The sequence below is a fragment of the Arachis ipaensis genome, chromosome B8, assembly GCF_059453495.1.
Source record: "Arachis ipaensis isolate K30076 ecotype BB chromosome B8, ASM5945349v1, whole genome shotgun sequence".
Taxonomy (NCBI): Eukaryota; Viridiplantae; Streptophyta; class Magnoliopsida; order Fabales; family Fabaceae; genus Arachis; species Arachis ipaensis.
This window is the reverse complement of record NC_142443.1, coordinates 129,591,109-129,607,777: the sequence shown is the minus strand read 5'-3', so window position 1 is coordinate 129,607,777 and position 16,669 is coordinate 129,591,109.

The window sequence follows — 16,669 nt, the reverse complement described above, 5'->3', positions numbered from 1 at the left end:
GTTGTAGTAAAAACAATGATGATATTTTATGAAGACTTAATTTATTATTTATCTTGTATTTATTTATCAAACAACTTAAAAAAATATGTATTACTATGTCTATATTTTTAATGCATATGTATTTATGTTTATGTCTTAAACTATATATAAACCAAATACAGTTTTATACTCAAATATTCAGCACATTGCTTATGAAGCTCCATCCCTTGTTTGATTGTCATTCTTTCAATTTTTAATGAAAAAGTATTTCAAATATAGCTTGATTGAAAGAATGATAAGATTCTTTATGAATGATAAGCTATAATGGAGTAAATCGGTAGAAATAGAGCATGGAGTAGTCATTAGTGCTACTGTCATTTTGTATTATTATACCTAAACACAAGAAAAGACATTATATTGATGAAATAAAAATCAAATTAATTAAAATAAAAACCAATTATCTTATCAAAACTAATGTAATTATTTGTTGTAAACATGATAAAAATAACTCTTATTGAAGAGTTATTATTTATTTATAAAAAGTAGAATCTAATTTAATTTAATGAGTGAATTATCAACCCGACTCCTGTTCATTTTTCAGAATAACAACACGATTTTTCAAGATAAAACGATTCACTTTAGTCTTTGTCCGCGCCTCTACTTTCGTGACACAACGTGGTCTCCTAGGTATTCCTCCGTCAACTCTGAACGTAAAACACTGACGTGCTAGGTTCAGAAATGGTCAGGACCTAATTGTCTCTAAATTTAAATTGGTTAGGAGTTTATTTGTCCTGATTCTTTAAACAATATCTTTTTTAAATTATTTTTTATTCATTATATTAATATTTTTTTCAATAAATTATTGAATATATGGTATAATAAGTACAAACTAATTAATAAATTATTCAAATTTAAAAATATCATTTATTATGAAACTAAATAAATAATTCTCAAGTATAATTTTTAAATATATAAATAATAAATATTAAAATATGATTAATACATTAATAATAATAACCCTATGATATGTTATTAGTATTATGATCTAGATAACTTTTACAATAAAATAAAAACTAATAAACACGTTATTTAATATATAGTAAAATTTTTTTGATTAATAAAAAATTTAATTTTTATTTCTTTAAACTAAATTAATAATTCTATTTGATATTTTTTTACTAAAATACACTATGAGTAGGCTACTAATATATATAGTATATTAAAATTCAATTAAATTTATATATTTTACTCAAAATATACCTAAACTTTTAATTGATTTTGAGTAAAATATATATAAATTTTAAAAATATTAAAAAAATAAAAATAAAAAACAACACAAAAGCTTAACTAGAAGGAGACATAACAATGAGGCCATCCCCTAGGTTGATGTAGCCAAAAATAGCCAAATAAAGAAACAAAAAATGAAGTGCTTAAAGTTGTTAGCTCTCTAGCTTAGTGGTCAAACTCAAGTCAACCCACGCATGGATGAAGGATGATGAGTCGAGTCAAAAGTTAGGGGTGTTTGCGGTGCGGCTTGGTTCAGTTTTTGAGGAAAAAGCCATTCGATCCGATCGTCTAATTAAGCTGCGGTTCGGTTTGGTTCGATTTTTTTGTTAAGGCCATCCGAACCAAACCAAACCAATTAAAATCGGTTTGGTTTGGTTTGGTTTGTTCGGTTTTTTCTATCAATTCAAAAAAATTACTACATACTATTATGCAAAGTCATAACATTAAAATCGACAAACAGAAATACACAATAGCTAACAAAGTCTTGATCTAATGAAATTTAACGACAACAGAATTCAAATACGACAATTAAAGAAGTTTAATAGTTCAATGCAGTAAGAGATCTGATACTTGTTGATTCATTCGGAAGAGGAACTGGCGGCAATCCGGATTCACCCATATTCTCACTTGAACTGACGTCAAACTACATAAATAAATACAATAAATAAAGGCCAGAAACACAACAACAAATAAATAAATAACCAGCAATAAACAGCACAATAAATCAATAACCAACAATCCAGCAATACCAATTACCAAGTTATCAACATTCAACAATAAATCAATAACCAGCATCCAGGAATAATTCAATAACCAGTAATACCAAATTACCAACAGTAAAATGAACCATTAAAATAGCAACCAGCAAGGCAGCAAGCAGGAGATTTCCAATATAATGAACCATTAAACAACAATAAAATGAACCATTAAACAGCAACCAGCAAGGCAGCAAGCAAGACATTTCTAATATAATGAACCATTAAACAACAATAAAATGAACCACTAAACAGCAACCAGCAAGGCAGCAAGCAGGACATTTCCAATATAATGAACCATTAAACAACAATAAAATGAACCATTAAACAGCAAGCCAGCAACAGCAAGTCAGCAAGTAGCAACAAATCAACAATGCATTTGTTTGTAAGTATTAACGTGGAAAAAAAGGCTATAAATTAACAAAACTTAGCAACAAATCAACAGCAAGTAGCAACAAATCAACACTAATGAGAAAATCCAAATAGTAGGTATAAATGATAAAAGGCTATAAAAGCAGGACATTTCCAATATAAAATTTAGAAAATTTCAACTTTACACAACCACCCCTCATATGTTTAAACAAAACTTATATGAACAGAATTACCAGTAAACAGCAAATGGTAAACATTACCTGAATCAGTGGCTCGGGATCCATATTGACTTGGGAGGAAGGCTGAGTGGGAGACTGGGAGGTGCTGGGTTGAACTGATGATCGTGACCAGAACCCAGAAACGCTGCTGGGTGGTGGTGTCTCAACGGCGACGGCGTGGTGCTGTGCTGCTGTGTCGAGTCAGTGGGTGGCGTGCTGGCCTGATGTGCGACGGGCCAACGGCTTCATGTTGGACTGTTGGGATCTCTGCTCTGTCCGCGTCTCCGCGAAGAGGAAGGCTTCGTGTTGGCCTGATGTGCGACGGGCCGAAGGCTTCGCGGTGGTGGGTGCCGCAGGCAGGTGTGGCTGGGTGCGCAGGTGTGGAGATTTGGAGAAGAGAGAGCAATGAGTACTGAGCTAGGTTAGGGATTGGGGATTTTGGGGTTAGGGTCAGACGCTCACAGCCTCACACTCGCGCACAGTTTCGTTTGGGGGTGGGGATCTGGGGGGGTGGGGTTAGTAATGTTTAGGTTTTTTCCTAGCCGGTTCGGTTCGATTCGGTTAGGATTTTCAAATTCAAAATCGAAAACCGAATCGAACTGCACAAAAAACAGCAAAACAAGTTTTTTTTCAGTTTTTTCGGTTTTCGGTTAATTCGATTTTCGGTTTTTCGGTTCGGTTCGTCGATTTAGTTCGGTCTGAATCGATTTTGAAAAATATATACCTAAAATTTTAATTGATTTTCAGTAAAATATATATAAATTTTAAAAATATTAAAAAAATAAAAATAAAAAACAACACAAAAGCTTAACTTGAAGGAGACATAACAATGAGGCCATCCCCTAGGTTGGTGTAGCCAATAATAGCCAAACAAAGAAACAAAAAATGAAGTGCTTAATGTTGTTAGCTCTCTAGCTTAGTGGTCAAACTCGAGTCAACCCACGCATGGATGAAGGATGATGAGTCGATCAAAAGCACTGTGACTTCCCACCGCATCACAATCATCGCCTCCCGTGTAAAGGGTTGCTTTGAAATTATATAGGTGCAAACTCCAATTATCTTATCAACTATTATTTTGCCTTAAATTAGTTTTTCATTTTTCTGAAATATACTTTTTTTTTTTTCTGTTTTTGGTTTCACTTAAATAGTTTAAAAGGTTTTATATACTTTCTTGTTTCATAAGAATAAGCAAGCGTCAAATTAATTAATAAGAAATTCAGAAAAATCAACGTAGCTAAGACAAATGAAAATTCCATCCCAAGAACAAGCGATAAAAAAAAAAACAGAAAATATGGGAGAAAGATCATTATGATTAGGGCAATTTACTTAAGTAAATTAAGTGGAGAAAGAATTTATCCAATTATACATTTTTAAATACCAAGACGTAAATACAATTTTTTATAATTTTATAGAAACTGTTACTGGTAGTATAGTAGATTATGAGAGAACGTAAACCGTTGCTGGCAACTGCGATTTATGTGAATTGGTGGCATAACAGAAATCACTATAGGCAGTAGTGGTTTCTGTGGAACGTGGTTTGGCCATAAACCGATACAGACAATAGCGGTTTATGTGTATTGGATGTTGAACGTAAACCGCTAGAGGCAATAGCGGTTTATGTGGAGTGTGTATGCTGGTTGCCTATAAATACTCCTCCAAGGCATTGAGGTAGAAGAGGAGTGTGTGTGTCATTTCTCACAAATAGATGATGAAGAGAGTTTTTTGGCTCTGGTGTATTGCTATGGAAAAATTTCAAAAAAGCAAAATGCACAGTGTTAAATTTACGGACAGGGAACCGCTTAGTTTTTTTATTCGGTCGTCGAGTACGTTGGCAGAGATAAAATAGAGCATATTACAGAAGTTGCGTGTGTGTGGGACAAAATGGGTTAAAAATTTGTTCTACAAGATTCCATTGCTGTTGTGTCAGCCGGTATGAAGTATGAGACGTTTGTGATAGGGTCCGATGAAGACATGCAGGTCTTGTTTCACTGTCAGTGGAGTTTTCCTGAAACCATTCCCAGGCTGGTCGGCCACCCTCGATGAAATTTTTAAACTTTGCAAGGCAACCACTAACAACCTTCCCATCGATAGGCAACCCAAGCTGCCGTGCACCTTGCAAAAGGCATATGAAAAGTATGCGTCTCGGAACGCCACCTATCAATGAACGCATTAACCATAGGCTCATCCAACCAGAACCAACGACTGTTTAGCCTGGCGAAGTGGTACAAACCAGCCCTCTCTAAATAAAGTATGATTCTGTAATGCATTGACACATTTTGTTGCCGCCTCACACTGTAGATACACCTACTTGGCTGCACCATACATGAAAGATATACATGAAGTAGTTAAAATCTACATGCTACACGAAAAAATACTAACTAATTAGACCGAATAAATAAATAAATATTACCACACAACGACACAATTAAACAATTAAGTAATTAAATTATTATTCAATTATCAAATCAAATTGTTAAATCTTTGATTTATTACATACTTCAAAGACAGGTTATAAAATTAAAGAGCCGGTTTCTAATCGATTATAAAAAATAAACACGTTTTCAGCAAAAACCGATTTCTGGACAAAAATCGATTTCTTAAAAAACCTATATTTTAAATCGAATAATTAAAATTGAAATCTTAAAATAAATTTTTTTAAATTTTATTCTAGTTTCATTTAACCGAACAAAAACCGATTTTCAAATCAGTTTGGTTTTCCTAAAGCAATTTTAAAAACCATGGATATAGTTTTAAATCCAGTTCGTTGAGTTCGATTATCGATATCTTGGTTTTTGTACATACACCCCTACTACATTCTACATTCTAACTAGCACAGTCTAATACTTAACTATAGGGGTTACATTAATATTCTAGCTTCTATATCCTATATTCTATAACCTATTTAACAAATGTTAATGCTCAGATAAATAAAATAAAGCTAACCTCGTCGGTAATGGCACCGACAGTATGGGCAACACCGTTCAGCTGGTACAAGCTCTGTTCGTTTGCCATGATCTCCAACTGAAGGTCAGTGCTCAAAAACCCCAAATCCGCTCTCCAAGTGCTCATCCCTCTCTCTAGAATTTTCTCTCTCTATCCAAACCCAAAATCCACACAAATGAGGAATCCGCAGCTGCATACCACGGTTTTTATAGACACACATACACTTCACGTAAATCGCTACTGTCTCCAGCAGTTTACGTTCAATATCCAATATACATAAATCGCTACTGCCTGTAGCGGTTTATGGCCAAACCACGTTCCACAGAAACTACTGCTGCCTTTAGCGGTTTCTGTTATGTCACCAATACACATAAACCGCAGCTGCCAGCAGCAATTTACGTTCTCCCCTAATCCACTACTATCAGTAGCGATTACTATATAGAATTATAAAAAAAATACATTTGCGTCTTGTTATTTAAAAATGTGTAATTGGATAAATTCTTTTTCCACTTAATTTATTTAAGTAAATTTCCCTTATGATTATGATTTTTTTATGCTAAATATTTCTTTTTCGTATATTTATTTTCATTAACACGACAAAAAAATTCAAAATTTTAATTTGTTTTAACTTTAACAATAAAAATAATACACATTTAAAAACAACATTGTACAATAACAATAATAAACATAATTGTTCTAAGGTTTTGGTGAAAATAAGAATCGTAGTCTTTGTTATTATATTACTAGAAAATCATTTTTAGTGATTATTTATTTTATTTTTTGTGATAATAAAAATAGTTGTTAATATATTTATTGGGTTAATGTTCAAATTCGTCCCTGAAAGATCACGCGATCTTCATTATCGTCCTCGAATGATTTTTTTAATCAAATTAGTCCCTGAAAGATAAACTGTTAGTCAAATTAGTCCTTCCGTCAATTGGATGATGACGTGTCATGTTAAGTGCCATGTGGCATGATGACGTGACACGCCACGTGGCAGGTCAGTAACACGTGGCACGCCACGTGACAGGTCAGTGACACGTGGTATGCCACGTGTCACTTGACATATAAAAAAGTTTTTTATTAGTCAAAATAGTCCTTGAAAGTCCAGACATAAGTCATTTTCATCCCTCAAATTTTAAAAATTAGTCAAACTAGTCCTTATATAAATTTTTTATTTTTCTTCATAAAAGTATCTCTCTCCTTTAATTCTTCTCAAAATCTCTCTTATTCTTTTCTATTGTAAAATCTTTTTCTTACATTACTACATTTTGCTGGAATATATATATATATATATATATATATATATATATATATATATATACTCAAAATTGAAATGTATGTATTTATTAACCTAAACAAAATTATACCACTATTTTTTTCTACTACATATTTTTTTTCCATTACGATATTACTTATATATAGGATGTAATATAGGATGTAATGGTAGTGATACTTAGAGTCAAAATTCAAGAAGATCCACAAATTTTGCTTCAATTCCAAACTTTACAAAATATTAAAAATTTGTTGGTTAATTATTATTATTATTATTATTATAAACGAATTGCTTCTTAAGCGTAATACGTGCAAACAACATAATAAATTTTTGTGTGTTTCATATGTTTGAGATAGATTATATAATTTTTCTTTTAATTTCACAAATCAATGAGATAAAATGAAATAAGAAATATTATACCTATGCATAACACAGGCTACTCCGCACTAGTACATTATATAAATAGATATGCTTCGTATTAAAATAAAATTCCTTTTGTTTTAAATGAAATATTTAAAAAATTATATTAGAATATTAAGATTCAAAAAGTGATTCCATAAACCAGTTTTTCAATTATTGAATTTTACTATATAAATTAAATAATAATAAAAGTTATAATTTTAAAAAATTTAAAAGATTTAAAATTTAAAATAATTACTATATTATTTAACAAAATTTAAAATATTAAATTTTTAAATATATAATCAACAATAATTTGATAAACTCATTTAAATAAAAAAAATTCACATAAAAAATTACAATTTGAAAATGTAAAATTTTAAAATATAAATGACAAAATAACTTTATAAAAATTTAATTATTTTTATTATTTTATGTAAAGAGAATTTTGTTTATTAAGGTTTAAAAAATAATATTAAAATTAGTAGTATAAAAAATATTATAAATATAATATTATAAAAAATTATATAAGGACTAGTTTGACTAATTTTTAAAATTTGAGGGATGAAAATGACTTACGTCTAGACTTTCAAGGACTATTTTGACTAATAAAAAGCTTTTTTGTATGTCAAGTGACACGTGGCACTGACCTGTCACGTGGCGTGCCACGTGGCACTTAACGTGACACGTCATCATCCAATTGACGGAAGAACTAATTTGACTAACAGTTTATCTTTCAGGGACTAATTTAATTAAAAAAATCATTCGGGGACGAAAATGAAGATCGCGTGATCTTTCAGGGACGAATTTGAACATTAACCCTATATTTATTGGTAATTAGATATCAGCAGTCTTATGTTTTATTGTTAAAAAATTTTAATAGTAATTATACCGTTATCGGTAAAATGTATATAATTATCATTGTAAAATATAATAATAACGGTAATATATAATTATCACTAAATATAAGTTAAATAAGCTATTCAGTGACTATTATATTATTGTTGTTAAAAATTTATCACTAAAACTAATTTTTGTTGTAGATGATAATATTATAGAAGTTAAGATTTGTATTTTTGTGGTGGCTGACTTCAAGATTCGTCACTCTTCAACTATTATACTACACCCCACATCGTTTTAAAATTTTTCCCAATAATGAGATCGATATGGTTTATCATGTTCTTTTATATTATGATTTTCAAATGATATGACTTGTTTTTGTTAAAAATGTATTCAGGAATTATTTTATAAAAAGATTAAAATGGTTTTTGCAATGATGACAGGTTTGACGGGAATTGGAAAATGGGAATGGATCGGGAATAAATAGATGAACAGAAGAAATCAATTGAACATGCAAATGAATTGAACCTAAAAGAGATTTTTTTGTGATTTAAAAGATAATAATTAATTCATTTATTTTTAGAATTTAATTTTAATATATTATCAGCATAAAATAATTTTATATATACATTTAATTACCTAATGATATATCAGTAAAAATAATTATTTTTTATATTCATCGTATGAATAGTCATTCAAAAAAACGGATATGATTACACGACTGTGTAAAATATTTTATACTGTCAGTACATCAAAATTAAGCTCTTATTTTATTTTTATGTCATCTATTATATTTATCTGAAATGTCAACAATTTATTAGGCCCATTAATATGAATTCTAATAATTATGAATAGTTTTTTTATAACAGGTTTTTATAACACCTATTATTGACATGTTAAATAATAAATAATATGTAATAAATGACTTAATTTGTTCTTAGAATACATCACTTTTCTTTAATCCAGAAAGCACTGTTTCTCCCTATTATATGGGAGCGCAATCATTCATTCTCACCCTGCAGCACAATCAACTTCCACGAAAGATTTTATCACCATCCAAAGATCAATTTTCAGCAGTTACATTTTCTGGGCATGCTAACCACAGCATAGTGTCACTCATGATATAAAGCAGAGATCACGTATTTATATATCATAGAAAAATCATCAAGTATTCTAAGTATATGGATGGTTCAGTGATTTTGGTCATTAATAACTAAAAGGGGTTAAGTATGGTTTTGGTTTCAAAGATTTTCAGTCAGAATCGAAACTATCCCTCATCTAATTTTTTATTTAGAATCATTCTTAACATTTTTTTTCGTATTAAAATCGTCCTTTTAAATAAAATTTTTAATTTAATTCAAACTACCCCTATTAAAAAAAAAAAAAAAAACGCGTTTTGGGGGAGGGGGACAAAGGAAATGTGTTGGGGTGGGGGTGGGGGGAAAGGAAACGCGTTGGGGGTGGGGAGGGGTGGTAGGAAAGGAAACGCGGGAGGGAGGGGAGGAGTCCATCGCTATAGCCGCCGCCACCATCGCCGGTCCGCCCACGAGCCGCCGCCGGAACCATGATTAGAGGAAGACATCGCCGCCTTCCCTTCATGTATCTTTCTACCGCCACCGTGGAGTGCGTCGCCGGGAAGGGGAGCCCGAGCTGCCGATCTACCCAGCCGTGGAGTGTGTCGCCGCCGTTCATGCATGCTCCTGCCACCACCGATCTACCCAGCCGTCGTCGCTCCGTCGCCCACGATTCGCCTTCTGCATCTGCTTCTTTGTGCTTTGAATTCCTGATTTGGCTTTGTGCTTCTCTGTTGATTTGGCTTTGTGCTTGAATTTGTTGATTTGGATTTGTGTTGATTTGTTGCTTTCTGTTTCTGCTTGTGTTAAATTTGTGTTGATTTGTTGATTTTCTGCTTATGCTGTTATTCTTGGAGGTGGAGGTGGAGGTGGGGGGTTGGGGGAAGGGGAGACGGGGAGGGGGAGGGGACGCGGGGTGGGGGTGGGGGTTGGGGCAAGGGGAGGCAGGGATGGGGAGGAGGAAGGGGAAAGGGCGGAGGGAGACGGCGGCGGCGTTGGTGGTGGTATTGGTGCTGGTGGTGCTGTTGGTGGAGGTTGTGGCGGTGGTGTTGGTGTTGGTGGTGGTGGTGGAGGAGGAGGTAATTGTGTTGGTAGTAGTGAGGGTATTTTAGTTCAAAAAAAATAAAAAGGACGATTTTAATACGAAAAAAACGTTAAGGATGATTCTAAATTGAAAATTAGATAAGGGACGGTTTCGATTCTGGCTGAAAATCTTTAGGACCAAAACCATACTTAATCCTAATTAAAACTACTGGAACACTAATTTTTGAAATATCTAATAATCATCTTATATATGTCATATTGTAGTTATGACTCCACCTTGAAAGAGTTGAGTAATGAGTATGGTATATCTTTCACGTGAGATGTTTTATCATACCCGCATTATTAAAATTGAGATTGAATGAATGCAACTTAATTTAAAAATTAGTTTACAGGATAAGAAATTATTTATAAATTTTATAAAGATTTTATTATCAATAGATATGAGATTTGTAATACACTTTTTTTATGGTCAAAATAATAATCGTATGAAACGTGAATATTTGTAGGTAAATAATCCAAAAATATTAGATCAAATAAATTCCGATATCATATTCAAATTAAGATTAAGTTAGTTCAAAAGATGAGAGATGCTTTTTATTTATAAACTCTCCCAATAACAATGAATTAGATAAGCTCTAATATTATATTATGATCACTTTTATTAAAAATTTAAACTAATATAAAATACATGAATAATTATATCTCTAATAAATAGCTCCAGTGCATTACCAGTGGATGTACCCAATTGAAAGGTAATCATGTAAACAAGCATTTTCGACCAGGTCTATTAAGATAACCTGGACCAAGAAGTTTACTTGTTATGTTCTCGAAGGTACCTATGTCGTCTCAAGCAGTACGTGCGTAATAGGACACAACCGGAAGGCTCAATTGCAGAGGAATACTTATCCGAGAAGATTCTCACATTCTGTTCAAGGTACCTAGATAATGTCGAGACTAGGCTCAACCGACCGACACGCGTCGATGATCGGCCGAACGAAGCTGCGCCTGGCGAGATTGCCAGCATGTTTTCAGAGGTCGGCAAGGCCGTTGGAGCTACTTCATTTTTTTCTCTAACAGCAACCGAAAACCTCCAAGCACATCGGCATGTACTGGTCAATTGCATTGCTATAGAGAAATTCTTAGAGTAAGTATAGAGTGTGAGCTCCAAAAGTATGAAGTGAGCCAATATGGTATTGAGAGTATTGACCTAGAATCAACTTTTTGTGTGCATAGTGACTTCAGAGCCATCACAAAGAGAAAGCTACGGAATAGGACAAGGTCACAATCTTACATAGATAGTGTTGTGCACAGGGAATTCTCCAACTAGTTCAGGCATGAGGTAATCCTTTATATCTCAGGATCCCACTACCCTTTGATGCTATAGTGCGTCTAATTGTTCCATGCTAGGTCCCACTTGGAAGCACCAATCATTCGAATGAGTTGCAGTGGCTTGCATGTGGTCCCATTGCTCAGGCTAGACGCTTCAAGGCTTACAACGTCAATGGATTTAAATTTAGAACCATGTCGAGGGAAGAAAGGATGAAAACACAAAACAGCGGGGTTTATGTCACTTCAGATACTAGAAGCTATGCAAGCAAGCGGGATAGCAATGTTGCTGTTGGTGGTGTCTCGTATTACAAGAGATTAGTAGACATCATTGAGCTAAACTACAGTGGTCAATTCACGGTAGTTTTGTTCAAGTGTCTTTGGGCAGACACCACCTCGGGCAGAGGCATACGACAAGACGTTTTGGGCCACACCTGTGTAAACTTTGCCAATCCGATTCACACCGGTGATCGAAAAGACGACGAGCCATACATCTTAGCATCTGAGGCACGTCTTGTGTTCTACGTGGATGATGAGGTTGATAACGGATGGAGTGTAGTAGTCCATGTGAAGCCAAGAGATTTGTTTGACATGGGTGAAGATTATGAACAGTGTGATGTCGACCTTCATCCCCAGCCTTGTATGACTAGCTTGCCTGAATTTGATGTCGAAGGCCTGCGGTTGACAAGAGATGGTGATTTAGAAGAATCCACCGACGACGGCGTTGAAGATTGTGATGAGGCTGCCAATTCATAAAAAACTTATTCTCTCATAAAAAGCTCTTGTAAATAACTGGTTTTTCACAATGCTGTAACCTCCCCCACAATTCTTCTTGCAATCATATTTTTATATTTTCCTTGTACATTCTTTCTATGTCTGTGGCCTTTAAGGAAAATTGGAGAGCCAAGACTTCCTTTTGGTAGAAGCCGCTGGTTCGTAGAGAAGATGATAAATGCATCTCTATTCTCTTCGTTGGACCACGCAACATCCTTTGTAAGGCAACTGTGGTTCAATGAGTCCCGTATACAATCATGGCTGGATGCCTTGTCTGGACACAGACACCTCACTCGAGCCATTGGTCATGCGCCTGCTACAATGATGAAGGTTTGATTGCTGCTGCCCTTAAAATTTTGACGTCCTTTTCATAATTTTGGATGAACTCTGACAAAGATTTTAGTCAATTATGTTAAAATTTTAGGAATTGCTTCAATGGGACCAAAGGTACATCGCTAAGTTTGGATTTAAGTTTACAACAAGTACGGACATGTGGTTCTCACAGAAAATACTTGATGAAGTGAAGGTAAATATTCATGTGTTTACTCTTGTATTTATCTATGTATGTCGTATATAACTGTTCTTTATTTTCGATAAGGAGCATATAGTAGTCCATACATATATATAAATAAATTTCTTTTCATTTGGTTTTTATATTCATGTAATTTAAACCTGATGTCCTGTTAGAAATTATAGAGACTACTAGATAATTAAGATGCTGCGTGATTTCTATTTTTATTTTTTCTAGATGTTTATGATCAATGATGTAAAATCTAATGCAAGGAAAAATTGTGGTTTCGAGAATCTCTTCCTAAAATTTTCTTTGAAGGAAAAACTTGGCTTGTGGCTTAAATGAACCATAAGACACTCAAAATGGCTATCTTTAATCTGCAGTGTTTGCATGTGATGTGAAAACTCTCGTGTAACTTTCTTCCCTTCTCAATATCCTCCAAACCTAATAAGTAATAGTGTTATAGAACCCTTTCACACTTTGTTAGATATGTTCTTTGGTATTTTTACATTGAATATATCTTCTTCAGCTCTTAACTATACCTTCTTAGCAGATTCTATCACACTAAGTTTGTAACACCCTACCACACTAAGCTTTACGCTTAAGTCGTAAAACAGAGGTGGTGTGGTATTACGACTTCTAAAATAAAATGAGTACATATAATAGCAGAAGAATTATAATATGCTTGGAGCCTTGAAGAATAGAGGAAACAAAAATCACGAAATAAAAGTGCAACGCTCAAGGAACGAGTTAACTTGCGTGCTAAGGAAACCATAACTATTGAACATATGATAACAGAAGTAGGAATAGAGTGCCAAAGATACAAAATAACAAGCTCCTAACTCAGCCTGCAAAGTCAAGACTGGCCAGAGAATATTTACACATATATACATACATATCCAAAACCCAAAAGTACATATACACAATCCTGCCTCTCCATCAACCTCTAAGAGGATAAAAAAGAACAAGTTATGCGGAGAGAAAGCTAAGTACATATATATATACAACACAGCATAACAAAATAACTCAGTAACCACTTCGCTTCAAGAGTCCAGACGCCTAACGAAAAGCCTCTCGACCTGCATCTGAAAAACAACAACGTAGTATGGAATGAGAACCGGAGGTTCTCAGTATGGTAAAGGTGCCACACACATAATATATAAGGTCTTGGAAATGCCAGAGGCAATCCTAGAACGCCGACACTCAGATTATAGAGCTTAAAGTATTAAACAGAAGCCATAAAAGGTGGTTTACTAAGGATATTTAAACCTAACTTAACTTAACCTTAAATCTAAGTCCCATACTGCCATTCTTCCATATCTCCAGTTCCATCATGCATTTTCACAAACAAATAGACAGATAAAGGCAAACACAAGAAGGTTACAATTACTGCAGGTAACAAATACACATTTAGCATGGCAAGTACATATAGGCATACCCAATTAAAGCACAAGCAAGTAGCTCAAGTAATATGCATATGATGCATGCCTGTCCTATGGCTGATGAGGCTCATCTGTCGGTTATCCAGCCAACCCGACAAGTCTGAATTGTCCTTAGACTGTCCCCCGACGTGCATCCCCAAGAGTCTATGCATAGCTTTATCTCAAATAATCAATATTGCTCAATGGGGGTAACATTCCCAGGAATTTATATAGTGCCCGGTCACACTTACGTCGTAGGGTCAACAGAGTATCGAGTTTTCAACCTGGTACACGTGGTGGCAAGCCACGACACTTAATCCAGGGAACCTCGTATCTCAGATCATTCAAATTCATAAGCCATATAAATAATTCAATTATAATTCATCAACATCCACATCATTTTCAATCACATCTCATTCATCATCATACATCAATCATATTCAATCCTTATCCTTCATTATCACACCTCCCATTCCGTCCATCAATTTTTCCAATTCAAAACATAATTCAGTCTTTTCTAAATGAATCAAACTTAAAACATGCTCATTTTCTTAATAACTCAAAATCAATCCATATAACCTTTAAATCTAAATCTTTTTAAATAATCATATAAATAAAATCTCTAATTTTTATAAAATTTCGGCAGCATCTCCTCTAAAACTCGGACTTTGCCACCCTTTTCAGGTCCAAACCTGCATTCTTTCCAATTCAACATACCCTTCCTCATCATCATAACAATCACCACAATAAATATACCTCAGATCAACAATTATACTCATACAATATTCAAATCCAATGACTAAAATTCAACTAAAAATCATAGTTCACAAATCCTAGGCTTTTAACACAAAATACCTCATTTTTCATTCAAAATTTCCATTCTAATTATTTTCAAACCTATTACCACCAGTCCAAATTTCCAACAATAATCCTCAACAAGCTCCATGTCTTTCCATCAATCATCATTCAACCAAACCAAAATATAGCCATATAATCAACAATTCAATCACATATCCTTTCAAAGATCCAACTAGCAACCAATATTATCTTACAAACAAATCACCAAACCAAACCAAGCATATTCATCAACCCATTACTAAACATTAAATATACACCTGCATTCCAACTTATCCTATGGTCATCTAGCCTAAGTTTTCACAGAACATTATATATTAAATGTAAGAAACCTAAACCATACCTTGGCCGATTACCACGTAACGATTAAGGCACTTTAATTATAATAAACACAGCTCTTCCAAAACAAACACAGCCCTTCCAGAATTCAATAAACACTAGGCTCAGCTTCCTCCAAGTTCCAATATCCACAATTCCAAGCTCCAATTATTTATTCATAACCTAATACACATTCATAACATATATATATATATATATATATATATATATATATCCAATTTAATACTCAAAGCTCAAATTCAATGAAAATAAAATAGAATTATCGTATCCTCACCTTACCCAAGCTTCACATAAGCAAGAGTGAACGTTTTTCTCAAGTTAAATGGATCCTAAAACATCAAAAATCAAAGAAATTCAATACCCCTTCTCAAAACTCGAAAATTGAGGGAAAAGAGTGGCTGAGAATATTTAAGGGCTTATCTATGAAATTGTTCCGGTAGAAATGTAAAGCTCGACGCGGTGGACGCGTGGTCGCAAACGGTGTGACGATCGGAGCTCGGATCGGGAAGTTACGGCGCCTTGAACTTGGAACGAGGGTTCGGACCCTTTTCTTCTTCTCCCTGGACGCAAGCTTTCAACGTCACGTTGTTGAAATGAGGGAGATGCAATGCGTGGGTTCATTTAATAGGTCGGTCCGGTTGGACCGATGGTCCGGTTTGGATTCGGTTCAACTGGTTTGGCCTATTCGGTCCAATCTTGGACCGATTTTCTCAAAATTAGTGTCAAAATTCTCGTTTCGATGAGCTCTATCCTAATTTGATATAATATTCACATTTCTAATCCTCCTTATTAAAAACTAATTTATTGAATAATTATCTACTAATTTAACCGGGGTTTACAAAGTTTCTGTATATAGCTAATGTAGTCGCTCTTGTTTACAGAGATTCTCATTCAGTAATATTTCAATAAGTCCTCTTGCATTCTAATATGCTTGCTAGTCTGAATAATATGTAGTTGTTCTTTAATAGAGTCACCAACCTTCTAATTTTTTAGATGTTGAATCTTGGATTAAATTTGAAATTCATATATTGTAAGGGATTTCAATGTATCAGGTTATACGCTGTGTTGCTATTTTGTATCATTATATTGGCATGTGTCAAGTCAGAATTCGAGGGAACAGGCAGCATGAGAGAAATGATTATTTCAATAGTATTAAATTAAATTTCACATGGTGTTAGAAGATAATGTTAGACGATCTAACTATTTGTATAGGTCATTTTTCTCTTCATTACACAACTAAAACCTGAATCAAAGATT